This window comes from Lontra canadensis, unplaced genomic scaffold, assembly GCF_010015895.1.
Source record: "Lontra canadensis isolate GAN:19392208 unplaced genomic scaffold, GSC_riverotter_1.0 scaffold36, whole genome shotgun sequence".
NCBI lineage: Eukaryota > Metazoa > Chordata > Mammalia > Carnivora > Mustelidae > Lontra > Lontra canadensis.
The window spans coordinates 13,391,519-13,410,250 of record NW_022631030.1 but is presented as its reverse complement, the minus strand read 5'-3'; the positions used below and the strand labels follow the sequence as shown (position 1 = coordinate 13,410,250).

At 44.5% G+C, this 18,732-nt stretch overlaps 1 protein-coding gene across 1 annotated transcript in view; it reads right to left on the bottom strand.

Annotated features, from left to right (window-relative positions):
• Positions 1 to 18,732, bottom strand: part of BARX2 (BARX homeobox 2) — a 74,505-nt gene that overhangs the window by 27,690 nt on the left and 28,083 nt on the right. The gene's annotated exons all lie outside the window — the stretch shown is intronic.

Below are 18,732 nucleotides of genomic sequence, written 5' to 3'. Positions count from 1 at the left end.
AGGAGGTAGGGAGAACACATTTGGGAGAAGTATTTAGAAAATTGTAGGAAGCTCAAAAAATAAGCAGAGGACATTGGAGCAAGGCTGGTAGGCTGACGGCATGGCACCATCTTTCCAGATTCTTGAGCTTTGCACAGAGACAAGTTCAGTCTTCTCACAGTCAGCCTGCAATGTCGTCAAAGCTGCAGCTGCCCACAGGAACACTAGGCTACACCAAGAGCTCGATGAAATCAATAAAGCCAGTTGGGGCAGAAAGGTTTAGGGATCTTCCCCTCCTGCCTAGAATGTTGAGCTACCCAAAGTGGTCACCATCCACCCTCCGCCTTTGCCACTCCCTGGCTCCTGCTGCCAAAGAACATACGGAGATGGTACTGGCTCTCTCCTCCCGGCCATTCTGTTTTCTACAGACGCCCACACCTGCTTTCATCCACACCTCATAACCACTCACTGACGGAAAGCTTCCCAGAGCAGCTGTTGCTCAGCACAAAGACTGAATTAATCACTCCTACCTTCATGTGCCCACACCATTGTGTTTGTGTCCTTATTCACCCTTAACTTAATTCAGACCTTGGAGTTAATTTGTTTACTCCTCTACTTCTCACAAAAATGCAAACTTCTTTAGGACAAGAGCGGGAAGTACATCTTCCTGGTGTTTAACTCAGTGTCCTTACTTGAGCTGATTTTTAACTGGAACCAGAAGATCGGGGCTGGAGATGTGCTTCTGCCACCTTGGGGATCTACAGCCTCAGGTCAAACCAGATTCCCAAGTTTCTGTTTTCTCTCCTATAAAATGGCAATATGATACGTCTCCACGGCTTGCTGAAGGTTCACATGAGATAATGAGCAGGAAAAAAAAATTTCCAACAATGAAGAACGATACCAAAGGAGGCACTGATTTTTTTTTTTCTCCCCAGTGCTCAAAAGGAACTCATGTTCCATATTTTGGAGTTGCCTCTATTCATTGGAAGTTACAACACTGCTCTCTTGGGCTAACCTAATCCCCCCTCTGCTTCATATCTTGTGCTTTGCCATTTCTAGTTAAGTTCCTGGTGTCCCATGGGTGCAGTCTACACAAAGCTGACCAAGAGGAGTCCTCTGATTCACTGTCACTGTCATCAGTGAACTTGACCCACAGCGACGCAGCTCTATGCCAATTGCTAGAGACAGGAAGACAAACCATTCCTCATCTCTGCCCTCAAGAAGCTAATTACTTATTGGGAAAATGAGACATGAAAATTTAAAAAACCAAACAGGAAAACAAAGAAGAATGTGGCAATGCTGGGCACCATAAGAACCCTTGGAATTCAGGACACATGGCTGGGTTCTAGAGAGTACAGGGCCCTGGTGCAAAAAGAGGAGCTGGGTTGTGGGGAGAAAGGAAGGAATGGATGCCAGAGCCACTGTCAAGGAAAAACCAATAGGATCTGGAAAACCATGAGGCTGGGGTAGGAGGTAGGTGCAGACACAGGCAAGGCACAGGGAGACTCAAAGATTCGAGTGGTCCGTGATGGAAATGTGGCACCCTTGCCAGGTTAGAATGTCCTGGTAGAAAACACAAGGCTTACAGAGGCTTATTTGTTTGTGGTGACAATTAGATACCCAAGTGATGATACCTAACAGGCGGGGACAGTAACAGATGGTTCTGCCCAGAAACACTCGGAGATGGATATGGAGATTGTCCCCAGAACCAGAGTTGAAGGGCTGAAAGTCAAATCCATCTCCTAGAAAGAAATACTTACAAACAACAGAGGATCAAGGACTGGGTCCTGGGGTACAACTTTGTTGATGGGCCTGGAAAAGGAAAAAGCAACAACGAGCAAGACACACTTCCCTAAGAAGGAAGTAGCACAAGGGGAACGAGTACAGGCTCAATGAAAATGGCTAGAGAATGACAAACTTCTAGTAAGTTTACTCACTCGGAAATCTTCTGCCTTAAGTTCTGAAACTTTCCCCCCTTCTCTGCTACGTCCAGACCGATCTTCATAATATCTCTTCCAGGCAAGCTGGGAAAATGTGCCTCATGCCTCATGCCAAGGCACTGGGCAAAGTTTCTAGAAAAAACCACAGGAGGTTACTTTTCTGCAAATGGCCCTGTGGGTCCATAGGCAAGCTCCTGATTACCCAGAAGGAAAATCATTTGCCAAACTTAGAACCTATCTCATGCCAAAATGTAATTTTCCAAATTCAAGTTCATTTCCTCCTTCTCCCTGTGCGTTCTAATCCTGGTTTAAATGTATTCTCTCTAGCTTGTCTTTGGTTGCAAAGAATAGAAACAAAGTGGGATAAAAGAGAATAAAATTCAATTTAATTTAACAAATTATGGAATACCTCGTGTAGACACTGTGCCAAGAACTGAGGATAAAACAGTATGCAAGACAGACCAGGTCCTTGCCCAGCTTATGTTCTGGACAGATGGCAGACACTTAAGAAAGCAGTAATTCAGGGTGCTATAAAGAGCATTCAGCAAGAGGATTTAACCAAATATAGGTGGTCAGGATGCCCCCACAAGAGTGTCATTTAAATGGAGACATGAAGGATGAGATTAGTGGAGATTCTAACCAGAGAGTAACAGGAAAAAAAAAGAAACAGGTAAAAGTATACAAATTTGCCAAATACGGACTGTAAAAAAAAAAAAAAAAATTAAGAAAAACAAGAAACCCAGGATGGAATGGCACTTGGGCCTTACCAGAGAACACCTAAAGAGCTTCTAAGGTGGAAGCTGGGTCTGCTGAGTGGGGCCAGTGGGAAGAGTTCTCTGCTGGAACACGAAGGCAAGTTGCTAGACCAGAGTGCTCTCAAACAAACCAGTGTCCAGTAAGGCCCCCCAGGTATAGGCAGGGATTGGAAGATTTCCCTTTGCCGTAACGATCGGCAATATACGGGCATTTTCTACGAGCTGCCTCAATGTCACGCACTTATATCGTTTCTGCAGAATCCCCTTGTTTTCTGATGCAACGTGCCTCCTTAAAGGTTATACAGTGAATGAGCTCAGGGAACACAGAACCACGTGGCAGAAAGGGCTCAAACTCTGGGGAGATGCACCCCTTGAAAGAGAGGAGGAAAGAGCAGCTCCGTGTTCGGCAGAAGGGTCTTGCTGGATGGAATGGACGAGTTCCTCTCCTTTTCTGTTCTACGCAAGCCAGTAAGGTCAAGTGGCAGACAAACAGCAGTCAGACAATTTTACAGCAGAAATATCAGTATGTACTCATGCTTGAGTCTTGCTCTTATAGGTAGTAAAAGGCAAGAGTAACGAAGGATCATTGTAGGAACAACGGTAATAAGATTCTGCAAAACAGTGAATGTGAATCATGGGGACCATGGTTACCCAACTGACCGACTGGGACCAAGGATAGTTGCTCCCTACAGCAAGAAGGCTTTCCCCTTCCCTGCGTGGAGCCAAACCTTGTCAGTTAAGATGCAGCTCTCCCCTCAACAATGCCAACATTAAGCTTACGGGGGTCTCCTTTAGTCCATGATGAGATCTTCATCTGTACCCGGGGGAGTTAGAGGGTTTTAAGGTCCCTTTTGGTACCGAGATGCAATGATTTTATGAGCAATCATCACACTCAGAGCCAATGTGTCTCTCTTCCATTTCTCAACCCGACTATACAGTCTTTGCCTTAGATTTCTATTTCCCATGCTGTACCTCCCGTGCTTTGCCAGGACACCAACCGAATACATATTAGCTGAATGAAGCAAGTGTGCTGAGAACAAGAGTGTTACTGCATGCAGGTAAACTTCTCCAGCATGACTACCTTTCTGTTCACAAGGAAGTGATGAATTGTGTACTCATCCGATATCTCCACAAGTGATCCAGATCATAACTACTCAAGGCCAAAGACTATCTTTGCATTCAATCTAACCATGTACAATTAAAACTTTGAGGCTATGTGATTTATAGCTAATGACACAGTGAGTAACACAATACAGACATTACTTTTTCTAGCCCGGCCTTTGATGTATGAGGCAGATGGTATTTGACAAACGGACAAAGAAAGTCGATGTCTGAACTAGGACCAGAGCTCAAACCCCTAGAGGGAAGCACAAAGGTTCTGTTTATGTCACGTATTGCCTTTCTAGGTGGGAACGACCAAAATGCTGAGTAGTGGCTGGCCCCAGACATTTCTTTTCTTCCTTAGTGTGGTGTGGTTTTTTTTTTTAAATCATTAACTGATTCTGCACCCAGTGTTACAAACACTGTGATTTTAATAATGAGAGGCCATGGTAAATACCACTTTGGAAGTTTCTGGGCCTTTGCAATTTCCTTTCATACACTGCCCCTCCCCCACCCCCAGCTATACTGAAGCATAATTGAGAAATAAAAATTATATATACATATAAAGTATACAACGTGATGATTTGATATAGGTATACATTGTGAAATGATTATCACAATCAACTTAATTAACATAGCCATCAGCTCACATAATTGCCTTTTTTGTGTGTGGCAAGAACACACTTGGCAAATTTCAAGGATATGATACATTATTATTAACTATGGTCACCGCCTGCTGTGTTTTAGGTCTCCAGAACATATCTGTCCCATAAATGGATGTTTGTCCTCTCTGACCAACAATTTCCCAATTTCTCGAACCACCAGCTCTCTGTAACTCTTTTCTTCTCTGTTTCTAGAAGTTTCTAGACTGCACACATGAGTGAGACCATGTAGTATTTCTCTTTCTAAGTCTTATTTCACTCCACATTAATGTCCTCCAGGTTCATCTATGTTGTCACAGATGGCACGATTTTTTTCAGGCTGAATAATACTCTATTATATGTATACTCTACATTTTCTTTATCCATTCATCTGCTAATGGACACTTGGGTTGTTTCCATGTCATGGCTAGTGTGAATAATGGTGCAATAAACATAATAATGCAGAAATCTCTTTGCAAAAATGATTTTATTTCCTCTGGAAGTAAACCCAGAAGTGGGACTGCTGGATTCTATGGTAGTCCTATTTTTCATTTCTTGAGGAACCCTCAGTACTGTTTTCCACAGTGGCTGTAATCATGTGGCCCATTTTTAAGTTTCCTTAGCTTAAGTGTTTTAGAGATGAACAGCTAACAATCTGATATGTCACAAACCATTGAAAGACTTCTGCTTAGAAATTTCTCCTAAATCAGGCAAATACACATTTAGGAAGAGTGGAGGAATGTAAGGGCAGCCCTCTGATTTATGTATTACAACTTGATGGCCTACAACATTGGCATTGATTTGCTCACTTAAAAAAAAATGATAATAATAATTCACCCTGTGTTAAGGACAGTAGGAAGGGTCAATCTCTAAAAGAAGAAAGGCTCCCTCAACAAAACACCGCGTTAGTCTCATGCCTCTTAAATTCTACCCATATTCGAATGCAATGGGCAGACAGAGGGGACAAAAGAGGAAACGCTTATCGAGCACAATCCTGGGCTAGATTCTGTGCTAGATTCTAAGTCTGAGCAAAAATTACCAGTGATGTGGGCACATATCTGGAATCTGAACAGGTATCTGTCTGATTCATGGCATGCTCTTTTAATTATACCACACTACCTTCCAGAATTCTAAAATACAATTTACCAGGGAACTTCCCTTCTGATATTTCTAGTGTTCCAGGTAATCAGTGTACGTGCATGCATAGCTAAAGCCTTCTGCTTCTTCCAGGGGTTGCTTATGAGTTATGCACTGGTGTTGGCTCATATTGCCTGAGCAGAGTCCATCCTTATCTCAAGGCCTCCATAATTTTCATGATGCGGTGCCCAACTCCCAAAAGAAAAAAGCAGGCAAGGAGATATTTTGAATTCTTCCTAAATCACATTAATTCTTTCCTAGTAGGAAGCAACATGTTTCAATGTATAAAATTTAAATCTACAGAAATATAGACACCAAAAAAAGTATATTCCCACATACAGAAAAACCAGTGAAGTTCACAGATTTCTGCAAGATAAAGGGGTTCCTATTTGGAGACACTCTGCTTGGAAGAAAGATGGCACCGCAGTTTTAGCCCAGGCCAGAAAAGAGAACAAACAGTCGTGTTTCCTGGGGAGCAGCCTGGGTTGAAACAACATATGACATTCTGAAATCCATCTAACACAGAAATAATGGCCCTATTACCAAGACGTAAGAAGTGAGCCAACCCATACACATGGGCGAAGAATTCAGATCTGTAGCCAGATGCCCAGGTACTTTCTCATTTTCCATGAGCCTTTTCCCCATTGACCCTGTGAGAGGTAGAGAGGCATTTTTTATAGAACTTGCAACCATTATTAACAGAGATATGTATCAACATTGCTTTGGGTTTCCCTTAATTACTCAAATACATTTCCCCTCTGTTAATAACAAGTTAGCAAATGCTGGAGAAAAGTAAGGGGAAAAACAAATGCTCCCTTTCTTCATTAGATTCTGAGCTCAGGATTATAGGCTCGGACACCTGGGTGGCTCAGTGGGTAAGCCTCTGCCTTCGGCTCAGGTCATGATCCCAGGGTCCCGGGATAGAGCCCCATATCGGGCTCTCTGCTCAGCAGGGAGCCTGCTTCCTCCTCTCTCTCTCTCTCTCTCTCTCTCTGCCTGCCTCTCTGCCTACTTGTGATCTCTGTCTGCCAAATAAATAAAATCTTTAAAAAAAAGGATTATAAGCTCAAAAATGGTCATTCTGTCAACAGAAAAAAAAATAAGGTCAATAAACTGCAGTGTAGAATTGTGCCAAGATTTACGTCAAAGGGATGGATTTTTAAAATAAGTACAGGTTGTTAAATTTTAGGATGTCTTGGGTCAACTGAATAAGATGGATGTTAGGACAAGGTTTTGAAACGTAGAAATATTAATGCCATGGTCAGCATATTTCACTTTCTAGGTACTATTCTCAGCTGAAAGGGGCAATATAAACGTGAGCTATACTTATCTTATGACAGGGACTTCTGGGCTAGCACAGTCTTTCCTAGAATATCTCCCTTCTTGTTGTCAACACTACAGAACCCACTTCCCATGCCAAGTATAACCACCAATGCAGATATGACTTGGTTCTGCCACAGGCCCTGGTCCCCCCCACACCTGTGATGTGTATTCCTCTCCACTCTTCAGATGCAGCACAAAAAAGAGGCTTTTTGACAATAGCAACTCACAGGCCCTCAAATGTGCCCTGCCGGCTTGTGCTCCTTGAATTGGGCCATGACAGTCTTCCCTGACCCACCTCTACCGGCTCTCCGTCCAGCTGCCCATTCAGGCCTTTTCGGGCCAGACCCTGCCTTCCCTCTGTCATCACACAGCTGACAGCAAGAGATGAGAGCTACTCTGGGGCCAGTGCCTTCCCCGCCCTGGGGGATGGGACAGAGATTGAGTCGGAACACCAAGGTGTTCCTCTCTGATCCAGCTATGTCCACATTACGACCCCACCACTCGGAGAAGGACTGGCAGAAGGCAGGAGTGCCACATACAAATAAAACCATTGGACAGACAGACTCCCAGGACACTCTAAAAGTCTCCAAAAGTAGCCTCAGGCAGCAACCAAATTATACCATACCAACATCTGAATAGAAACCAGCCATTCGCAGAGGAGAGGAAGAAACCATAGTTGATCTTTTACATTTTTAGGGCTATAATGAAGTTATGAGAGTCAGGTTCAGGTCGTCGCTTTTTTGTATGCGGTAATTAAATGCAAACTAGTGGTGACAACTTGTTAACCCACTCACCTACTGATGAAGACTTCTGGCTGGTCACAGTTCAAGGGGGAAATGATTGGTCCCGATATACCAACTCCGAGTACAGCTGATGGACTCTGCCGTTTCTGCTTGTTCTTAACTAGCAAGGCTCTGCACGACCCTTAGCTTCACATCTTTGCACATTACTCAAAGACAGTCAGAGACACTGAGCCAGCTCCTTTCCCCTAAGCCGTCTCTGAGAAAGTTTCTGTAGGAAAAGAGTGTCCTGCCGGACGTCTCCATTCCCTGGCACTGCTCCTCCTTCTTTTCAACACACTAACATTTGCTGGTTTTTCTTTTTCTTTTCTTCTCTTTTTTTTTTTAAGATTTTATTTTTTTATTTGACAGACAGAGATCACAAGTAAGCAGAGAGGCAGGCAGAGAGAAAGGGGGAAGCAGGCTCCCCGCCGAGCAGAGAGCCGGATGCGGGGCTCGATCCCAGGACCCTGAGATCATGACCCGAGCTGAAGGCAGAGGCTTAACCCACTGAGCCCCCCAGGCGCCCCTTGCTAGTCTTTTTTAACCAACATGCCCACCTCCACCTCTAGCCACAACAACCACTGAGCATCACCCATCTGTCAAGGCTCGGTAAACAATCTAGGACCAAGACACAGGTCTGATTCCCAAACATTGAGAAATGAAGCAGCAGAACTCACAGGGACACAGAGTGAGATTTAAAAATAAAAAGCACATTCAACCTCACCTTCTGTACCGACCCCTGACCCTGGACGCACCTGCAGACCACGGGAAGGCCCACAGAGAGAAGAGCCAGCCCGTCTAATTCAATCTTTCCCATACGAGAGGCAGATAAAGGGAAGGGCAGGAGAGTCTTAAGAAATCCACAGCTCTGAAACCGGATGGGTCTTTCTGGACACGGACTCCGAAAAGGGAACTAAAAGCCCAGGGGACACCCAACCCCCAAAAAAGAAGTCTCAAGAAACAGTATCATGGGAGGTCTGGGGACATCGGGGGGACATTATGTTAGGCCATCTGTTCACTTCAAAAACACGTAGGGTCACTACTTTTTTTTTTCAGGAGGAAGGGTAGAAGGGAAAGTTGGCATAGGAGGAGAGGAGTTTGTTATACCAAATCTTGATAAATGTTTTAACACATCCTGTGCAATGGATACTCTCATTCCTCAGCTTATGACTCTTTGAGCGATTTAGTTCTAAGAAAGAGTCAAAAGGTCCCAGGTCAAAGAAAGAGTCAAAAGCTTAGCTGTCCAAACTTTGGGGCGCCTGGGTAGCTCACTCAGTTAAGCGTCTGCCTTCAGCTCAGGTCATGGTCTCAGGGTCCGGGGACTCGGTCCCGCATTGGGCTCCCGATGCCTGCTCCTCCCTCTCCCTCTGCCCCGCCCCACGGCTTGTTTTCTCTCTCTCTCTTAATAAAGAAATAAAATCTCTAAAAAAGGAAAAAGAGGTTCCAAGATCGAATGCTCCATGATCTGGGAAATGATTTGTAAACATGTGGTCTTCTCTGAGGAAAAGAGAGAGGTGCTGAAGGTGACGGCTGATGCATTTAATATACATATTGTAATAAATGGGTTCATCAGGGCAACTGCTGTTGCTTAGCCAAAATCTCTAGACAGAAGTAGGAAGGAAAGCTTGCTGTATGCAATAGTTATGTGAAGGCATTCCCCACGATATCCTGCAGGCTTTGTTTAAAAAAAAAAAAAAAAAAAAAAATAAAAAAAAATAAAAAATAAAAAAAAAAATAAATAAATAAATAAATAAAATAATAGGTAATAATAATAATAATGAGGTGAAAGTCTTCTCCTGATGCTTCTGGACCTAAAAGGGGAAAGAAAAGGGCCATGAGGAGAACTGGCCAGCCTAGCCCCACATAATGATGTCATGGAAAACATCTGAGAGTCTTGCCTTAGTAGGCAACACCAGCACACTTAAAACTCATCATTGTCATGATTAATACCATCAAAACACTTATTAAGAGCCTAATTATGAGGCCTATCAAAGTAGGGAGTGAACTGAGATCACCAAAGCCACACTTGCTCATAGGTTTATAATGGGGTTGAGGTGAGGGGAATCATCTTATTTTTAAATTAAGATTGGATATTAAATTATAAATAAAAGTAAAATCAATTAACATTAAACTGACCATTTTAAACAAAGGTATAAATGAATTGTACTACTTACCATGACTTGAAATGAAATACTTAATGGCCTGGAGCCAAGAAGAACAATGAGTCCATTCATTAATTGCTATCTCATTATTTGGGAGCTCTGTTGACAGCTCTATTGTTCACCCTAATTATTTTTGGCCTAAACTCTCTAGCCCTTATGATAATCATTAGTAATGATGCATCTGAATTTCTCAGCCCTAGCTCAGGTAGTATTTTCACATACCTAGGATACGTGCAGCTGAGGCCCTGGGTCTTTCTTAAGCCAATGCATGACAAAGATCACAAGACAGCTGACTGGAATTCACTCCCACCTTCCTAGCGCTGGCATTCCCACAGAGAGCTAACATAGGATTTGAGCATACAGGTATCAAGAGAGCATTACGGAGGCCTACGAGAAGGATCTCTGGAAGCTTCCCATCCCAGATCTGGAGATCTCATTCGGTGGAGAAAGGTCTCTGGTCATTAAAGACCGATCAGTCCCTAGTAGCTGTAATTAATACTCAAGGGAAGACAGCAGGGGAATGAGAAAGGAGGTTGATGGGAGAGCTGAGAAATATTGCCAGAGCCCTCCATTAGAATCAAAGATGGTACTCCTTGTAATTCCTTTGTCTCAGAACCTCTTCGAGAAGCCAGATAAAGTAGCTTAGTCACAAGGCCTAAATTAAATAACAGCCAGAACTGAACTGGGTCAAAGGTCATATTATCCTCACAATCCTAGCACACTCAGAGCTTAATTTCAGAAAAAAATCACCCCTTCCTTTCTCTTAATATTCACACCAAAAAGTACACTTTTTACTCCAAAATCTCTCTACCTTACTCATGTAAGGAAATTCAAACTAACACCACCCCCAAATTACCCCTGACGTAATTCTTGTCCCATCCCACATACCCCGCCATCTCTGGACAGAAGGAAGGGCCATCCTTCTCCAAAGTGCCCCACACCGTTCCCACCCTTTCCCATCCCACTGACTGACTCTTTTAGGCTTCCTGCAGTGACCACTGACACATCTTTTTAATTGGTGTTCCTGTCTTCAGGCTTGAAGCTTTTCCCGAAAACAACTTTTCATCACTACACCCCTTCCCCCAAAAACCTTCAAGGAGTCTCCAGTGTGCAGAAGATAAAGGTAAATTCCACGAAATGGCAGTCAAAACCCACGATGAATGGAACTGGTCTCCAAGTTACCTTTGCAATAATCACACAGTTACCCAACCTAACCCGCTACTTAGTCAATGCACAAAAAAATCCACTTTGCTCACTCTGGCCTCCCTCCTCTGCTCACGCTGGTCCTACAGATGGCGGTCACAAGCTCAGCTCAGGAGCCAACACCACTTAATAACTTGTGTGACCTTGGACACATTTCTTTGGCCTTCAGAAGCCTTGGCCTCCCCACCTGCAGCACAGAGAATGATGGCCCGCAGCTCTGAAGCACTCTTCGAGAACTTGATCCATGCACGGTGCTCCATGGGGTGCATGTCATCATTGTCTGCTTTATAAATTATAAAATTAAATGAATTTTTTGCAATTCTTGAAGGTGACACCCAAAGTTCACCTGCAACACTAGAAACTCTTCCCAACTACATCCGAGGCTGCCTCTTGGAATTCTTAATGTGCTTAAATTTCCAGGCATAACATAGCAGCAAATAACCCCGGTTTTCTTCGGGTTTGTTGGTTTTTTGTGCTCCTCTACCCAAAATAGAAGTGTCTTGTGTGTTCGTTTCCTGTGTGTCTCCAGCAGAACTTCCTTCGGGGCCCGGCGCAGAACTGGCACTTAGTCCCCGGCTATCCCCTAAACAAAACTAATCTCCCTATTCCAAACTCACCTCCGCCCATTTTATCCATTACTTCTTTGGCATACCTTATATTATCACTTTACGTTTTCAGCATTAAATTTCAAGCTCCAATCAAGCACCTGAAGGACAGGAGCCCGATTTTACACCTGATTATCTTCCGAAGAGACTCTTTCCTAGCAGTGTCAATTTCAGCTGCAACCTAAAATGACCTTGGGAGCTTTAAAAAAAAAAAAAAAAGGAGTAATTCCCAGGCCCTATCCCCAGGGGTTCTGGCCTAATTGGTCTTTGGCCATGCCTGGGGATTCTACCGTGCAGCCAGGGTTAGGAGTAACTCGCAACCAAATACAAACTACAAGCCAACAGATTCTTGCTGCTTTATTGATCAGCAGGCCTGCTGGACTCTAAGGAAGCCTCCCAGTCTTCCTGTCCTCCAAGTTAGCCAACCCATTTTCTGTGTTCTTTGCCCTACATGAGCCTCATGCCAGTTCCTACTGTTGTCCTGATTCCGCCCAGCCCGTTAGCCTAAAATTCAGTTACAGAATTTCCATCTAAGCCCAGCTCCCTGAAGATTTAAAGGGCTACCGACTGAGCATAACTTCATGTGTCCCTAATATTCTCACTGATATCCACTCTCTGCCTTACTTTATAGACTCTCAGCTTCAGTGGAGGGTTACCAGAGCACAACCAGAGAAACCATGAAATCCGCTGTATTACAGACCTATTTCAAGCCCGTCCAAGAATGTCCTTGGAAGGAATCCTGTTACAGTGCAGGCTTGTCTGATACGGCCATTACTCTGGATTCGGGGTAAGTGTATTAGACTCCCCTTTAAGTAGCTAAGGGCAGCAAAGGTCATTGCCCATCTCTTAGGGTTCATGGTCAACCATACTCAAGTAGTATTCCCATAGAAACTTCTCTTTTAATACCGCCTAAATATTTCCTGAGCTCCCGCAGTAGACCAAATAGATAGGGTCTCCCTCCTTGGAGAGTTTACAGTCTAGAGAGAGAGCAAGCGTAAATAATAATACAATACACAAGTAAACAAAGAGATAACCCTAACTCATGACAAGTGCTATGAAAGAGAGAAACAGGTTGAGTGACGGAGCATGGCTGGGTGTGGCTTGGGGGACCGAGGAGGTGGATCTAGAAGATATCTCAAGGTTAAGAACCAGCTGCAGAAAATGTTCCAGGTAGTGGAACAGCATAAGAAAGGGACCAGAAATAGAGAAGAGCTTAGTGTGTTCCAGGAACAGCGTAGAAGGTGTAGATGAAGCACAGCAGGACCTGAGAGGGACAGGTTGGGCCAGGCCGGGCAGGTTGATGTGGGCTTTGCTAGGCCTACGGACTGTCTGCTGACCTGTCCTGTTCAGCGTTCACAGCTCCCTTCCAAGGCGGGTTGAGGTGCTCAGTCCTTCTTTTATTATCCCTTTTCGGTGCTTTTATCCAAAATTTGTCTGGAAGCAGACAAGGTGTGCTTATCAAATCCTCTCGTGTCACAAAAAAGTAGTATGTTGCATGAAATAACCAGGATTTTTAGCGCTTGGTATGGACTAAGTTCAGCAGGGATGAACCCATCCTTCAGTGGCTTTCAGGACAGAACCCAATCTCTTCGGCCAGGCGTGCAAAGCCCTGCCCACCCCCTCCGCTTCCGCCCTCATCAGGGAGCCCATTGTTCAGCCAGTCCTGCAAGTACCCTAGGGCCTTTTCATGCCCCTTGGTCTTGCAAAGTTTACTCTATCTGCCTGGTTCTCCTCCACCTCCTTAACTTCTATTTGTCTTCGAAGAGGTGACAGAGATACCAGATCCTCCCAGGATCCTTCTCTGGCCCTCTCCCCACACTTTTTCATTCCGACAGAGTTAGACAGCCCTCCTTTGTGACCGCCTCGCACCCTGTATACACTCCTATCTGAGCGCTTGGCCCATATCGGGAATTTCCATTTAATTATGTGTCTTTCCTACAAGACTGAACTTGGTGCCAGAACTGCATCTGAGAAACAGTATCCAGTAGAGGCCCAAATGGTACTCAAAGTTTACTGAATGAATGAGTGAATGAATGAAATACAGGCTGGAAACCACCTGACTTAACGGTTGTTTGTGGAGTGCAGATGGGTGAAAAGTGAGATTCAAGTTGATCACAGTTCCAAGAGCCCAGCCAAGCCTTCACTAGTGGAAGTACACAGCACAGACTGTGCAAAGGGCGTTGGGTCCAACTGCTGAAACCGTCCTTTAAATGCAACTCGGCTCTCCAGAATAGGGTGATGGAAACAATACCATGTCTGGATTTCTAGATGAACCAGACAACGAGCTCCTAGAGGGGGGGGGAAAGCTGTGTCTTATCAACTTTGTGTCCCTAGCAAGTAGCATTACACACAGAGTAAGGGCTCCGTGGAATATACGCCCACTGCATATATTAAATGAAGGTGGAGGGAGTTTAGTCCAATGTGACTTAGCAGAACTAGAAGAGCCTTTGGGTATCTGAGGGTCCCACACCTGGACAATTAGATTCCTACTGCGTGGCTCCAGAGTCTGAAATGAAGACTCTTGAGTAGGTGGGTTTCGCTTCATGAACACCCACAAAGGAATGGGCTGCCTAGCACAGCGGCGAGTGTCTCCTTCCCCGCCGGACGTGCAGGCAGAGGCTCGGACAACCTGTGGGTTCTGCGGAGGAAGTGCCCTCCGGCACGTGGGAGGAGAACCAGGTGGCCTCTCGGGTCCCGTCCAAAGAGCTCTAAGACTTGGAGACTCCACACTTGAACATGAAAAAGGTGTGTCTGCTTCAAACATTCTTTTGGTAGACCACGGTCAGCGTTTCTCATCAGATACCCACTCAGTGCTCCCTGGGTTTTCCTCCAGCGTGGATTTTTGAAAACAACAGAAAATCACAGTGGCGTTTTTTTTTTTAAACTGATTTTTAAAGGTTTTGGTTTTGTTTTGTTTTACAAACACGTGTTTTATTTTATTTTTTTATTGAAGTTTTCGGTGTACGACATACTTCTTCAACATTTGTATGTGAAGTGATATGGCTTGAGCCACCATTTGTCACCATACAAAGTTGTTACATATTATTAACTGTATTCCCTGTGCTGTACATTGTATCCCCACGTCTTCTTTATCTCATAACTGCAGATCTGTACTTTTTAATCCCTTTCTCCTATTTTTGCCCATTTACCTGCTCTTTAAAACAAATTCCTGTGGTCTCTCCAGTAGTCTCTCTCTTCATCTATTTTATGCGCTTTATTTATTTTTTAAATTTTATCCATTTTATAGGCTTACCTATTACCTCAGAAGCCATAAAAATCCAAAAACTTGAGGGTAACTTTCACTGTTACCAGAAAATGCATGCTGGGCTGAACAGAAACCCTAAGGAACAGAGAAACCCTTAAGCCTTGTTGAGTCTGGTTCATCCAGCACAGAGAAAACCCATATGTCCATGCTCCTCACAGGCCCCTCAAAGACACAGTCCACTGCTTCTTGTGACACGCCCTGACCATTGTCCCTCCCACCCCATCCCTACAGTGCCTGACCACAGGCGCCTCTCCTCTGGCAGCCTGCACCTTCGTCTCCCCACCAGCCTGCCAGCCCCTGGCCAGCAACTGTGCATTACGTACCCTGTCTCGACACAGGACACCTGAGGGACAACATGGCCCCGAAGTGTAAATGCAGGTTTGGGGAGTCAGGCCTGAATTTGAGTCCAGACAAATTGTGGGGGTCCTGACAGAATTATTCATCTCTCTGAGTTACACTTTTCTAAACTGTGAAACGAGGACAAAAGTAATAATTATGCCATAGGATTATTGTGGGAATTAAATGACACTTTTATGAGTTTTATTAATGAGGAGTTCCTTAAACACTTGCTTCAAATACTCGACACAAAGGCAGAGAAAGTCAAATACTGGCTGGTGTCTCATACATGGCGTCTAAACGAAAGTCTGACTCATAGGAACAGAGTAAGAAAGTGGTTGCTAGGGGCTGGAAGATGGGGGGAAATAGGACAGGTTGGTAAAAGGGTACCAGATGAGTAAGTCCTGAAGATCTAATGGATAACACCATGTTGTATAATTAAAATCTGCTACAGGAGTAGAACTTACAAATGCTCTCTCACACAAAGAGAAAGAAAGAAAGAAAGAAAGAAAGAAAGAAAGAAAGAAAGAAAGAAAGAGAGAGAGAAAGAGGGAGGAAAGAAGGGGAAAGGGAAAAGAAAAGGAAAGGAAAAAAAAAAGGAGGAAGGGAGGGAGGAAGAAAGGAAAGTATGTGAGGTGATGGGTATGTTAATTAAGTCCATGGAGAAAAATCCTTTCACATGTATATGTATCACAGTGGATACATATACAAAATTATCATATATACTTGAAAAATCTTAAAATTGTATTTATCAATCATACCTCAATAAAGCTGGAAACAGAGAAAGGGCACTAGGGATATTAGGTGAATGTGCAGTTATCATGGTTTAAGAAGGTCCATTTATGTTTTAAAGAATTTATTTAGGAGTTAACCTTATGCAATGGGCTACGCTTTGCTCTGTAGTAACAAATCCATGTAAGGGAAAAAAAGAAGCCATTTGTCCAGGAATTCATAATCTAGTACAACAATAGATAAGTAATACACACAGATATTCATAAAGCAAGGCATCCAATTACATATAGAATAAAAAATAGAAGGCCTGTAGAAATTAGGAAGAGGGAGTGAAAACTTCTGCCCGCCATGTTCGGGGAAGGGAGTGAAAACTTCTGCCCGCCATGTTCGGGGAAGGGAATGGCAGTGAGCTGCGCTCAGAGTAATGGGATTTTGATTAACAGAAGGAACAAAGACAAGCACTGTAGGCAGCAGGAACATCATGACCGAGATAAAAAGACAAAAACATGCAAGACAGGCTAGGGAGAAAAAGTCACAGAAGAGAACCAGAAGACCAGCACTCAGATGTGAAACAGTTTCTGTTCTTTGAAGCTCTCTTGTCCATTGAAAGTCGCTGTTTCTTCCAAGTTCTCCTGGGAGCCAACATGGTATGTCTGAGCTTTTCCTTCCACCATATGGATTACTAAAATGATTTTAATTTATCTTTAAATGTAAGGACATGTTATCAGTGAGGAAACTGTTACATTAGTCCAGGTAATAATGGCCTGAACTATGAGTATCAGTGAAGAGAGAGGCATAAAAGAAAAACTCCACACTTTCTGGAGACGGATCAAAGGTGGAGGGTAACAGAGAAATCAGGGACACTCGTTCCCGAGCTTGCTGCCTGGGACCAGGCAAATGGTGATCCCATTAAATAACAGAGAGATGTCGAAAGCAAGACCTCCTTGGAAGGAAGGGGCACAGGAAGAAAGATGAATTTATCAGACTTGCAGACTCTATTGTATGAGGGTAAATTGGTCACCTCCGTGAGACAGTCCACTCGAATTACCTACCCTCTGGAGGGTGAGCGGCACAGAAAATTCCCTCAGTTTTATGATACTATTGTTGGAATGTCTCAGAACTGTCAGGTCCAGAGGAAAGAAATGCTTCTGCCCAAATGCTTGGAGGCCTTCAACACCTCAGAGCATTAAGGGGCTGGATTTCACTGTATCCGATGGAAATCTCTCTCAGATCATGCCATGGTCACAAGGAAGCAAAACACGGATCAAGAGGATATATGCATGAATGTATATATAACCCACATATTTTTTGCATACTTCCAAATTGCATTGTTTATGCAGCTGTTCACAAACTCAGCTTCTCTGTTTATTTTTGTCCTTAGAGGAAACAGAGCAGAGGGTTCTGCCTATTAGGCGAAGGGAGATCAAAGAGTCCCCTTCCCGGCCCGGAGAGGGTATTCCTCTAAAGCCTTCCATCTGAGCGGAGATCAAAACAAGCCTGCTGCCTTCCGAACAGCTCCTCCGCCAGCAAGCTTACAATGGCACCTGTTCGAAGCCTCCTTTCACTGCTCCCACCAAATGCACAGGCTTTGTGCTTTCCTGGGAAGGAAATGTGAAATAATAGCCAGGCTCCCCAAAGAGAAAAGCACTTCCCACCAGGTTTATTTGGACAACATTCCTCTCCCAGAGCAGGTAGCGTGGTTGTTGTTCTATGAACCAAGGAGGGACAAGAGCCCAGAAAGGTCAACCAGCAATGGAAAGGTATCCAGCCATTAGTGCATGGACTTGGGAAGCAGGCAGATGGCAGACACTTGCTTTCTCTCTTGGGCCAGTGGCGGGTGTGTGTGTGTGTGTAATCAACGCCCTCTGTTTTCTCTTCCCGTCCCTACGATGTGTCACCCTCTTAATTGGTTCTAGTCACCTGAAGCAAGATGACAGAGTGACATCTCTTCCCGGCACCATTTTGGTTGGCACATGAGACAGGCCTACCCTTGTAACCTGTGAATAGAGCATTGTTCACCATGTGAGCCTGTGGCCTCCTGTGAAACCCTCTCCAGTCTGACTGGGGTTTACTTCAGAACTGCAATGTGGCTGGCTGGGTGGTGGGGTGCGTGACTCTGGCCTCTGATGCTTCTCCTTCTGGGAACTTTCAGGGCAGAATGGCCACTAGACATACCATCTCTCTCGGAAACTTGGATAAGATGATTATTTAGGATGGGACGACTAGTTCCATACCCCAACCCCTGTTCTGGGGCTGCCCTTACCCCTACTGACCTTCCTGTGCCTTCAGAAAAACACAAGTTGCCATTTGATCCCAAATCAACTTGGAGTGGGAGCCATGAAGAACTTGCTCTGCAGAAAACGGGGTGGGGACTTTGGTTACTGCTTTCATGTCTAGGTACCCACAATCCGCTATCAAGTCTGCAGCAAAAGGTGCAAGTGGGTCGTACGGCTGACATAAAGTGGACAGTCATGCGCGGTAGAGGGATATGCCTTGCGTAATCCCACTGGCCCGGGGCCAAGGGCAGCAGGGCGTGCGGGGATGGAGGTTGCTATCAGAAGGCTGAAGGTGGAGATGCCAACAGGAGCCTCCTAGAGGAACTGCGAAGAACAACCACAGACAGATCTGGACTTCACGCTGCCTTTAAATAGGACTCCGTCCAAGAAGGAGTGCAAGGATCACCCAGTTTCCATGATAAAAATTACATTTGCAACACAGCTGGGCTATACCCACTTCTAGGCACGGAGTAATGGAAGGGAAGAAAGAATTTA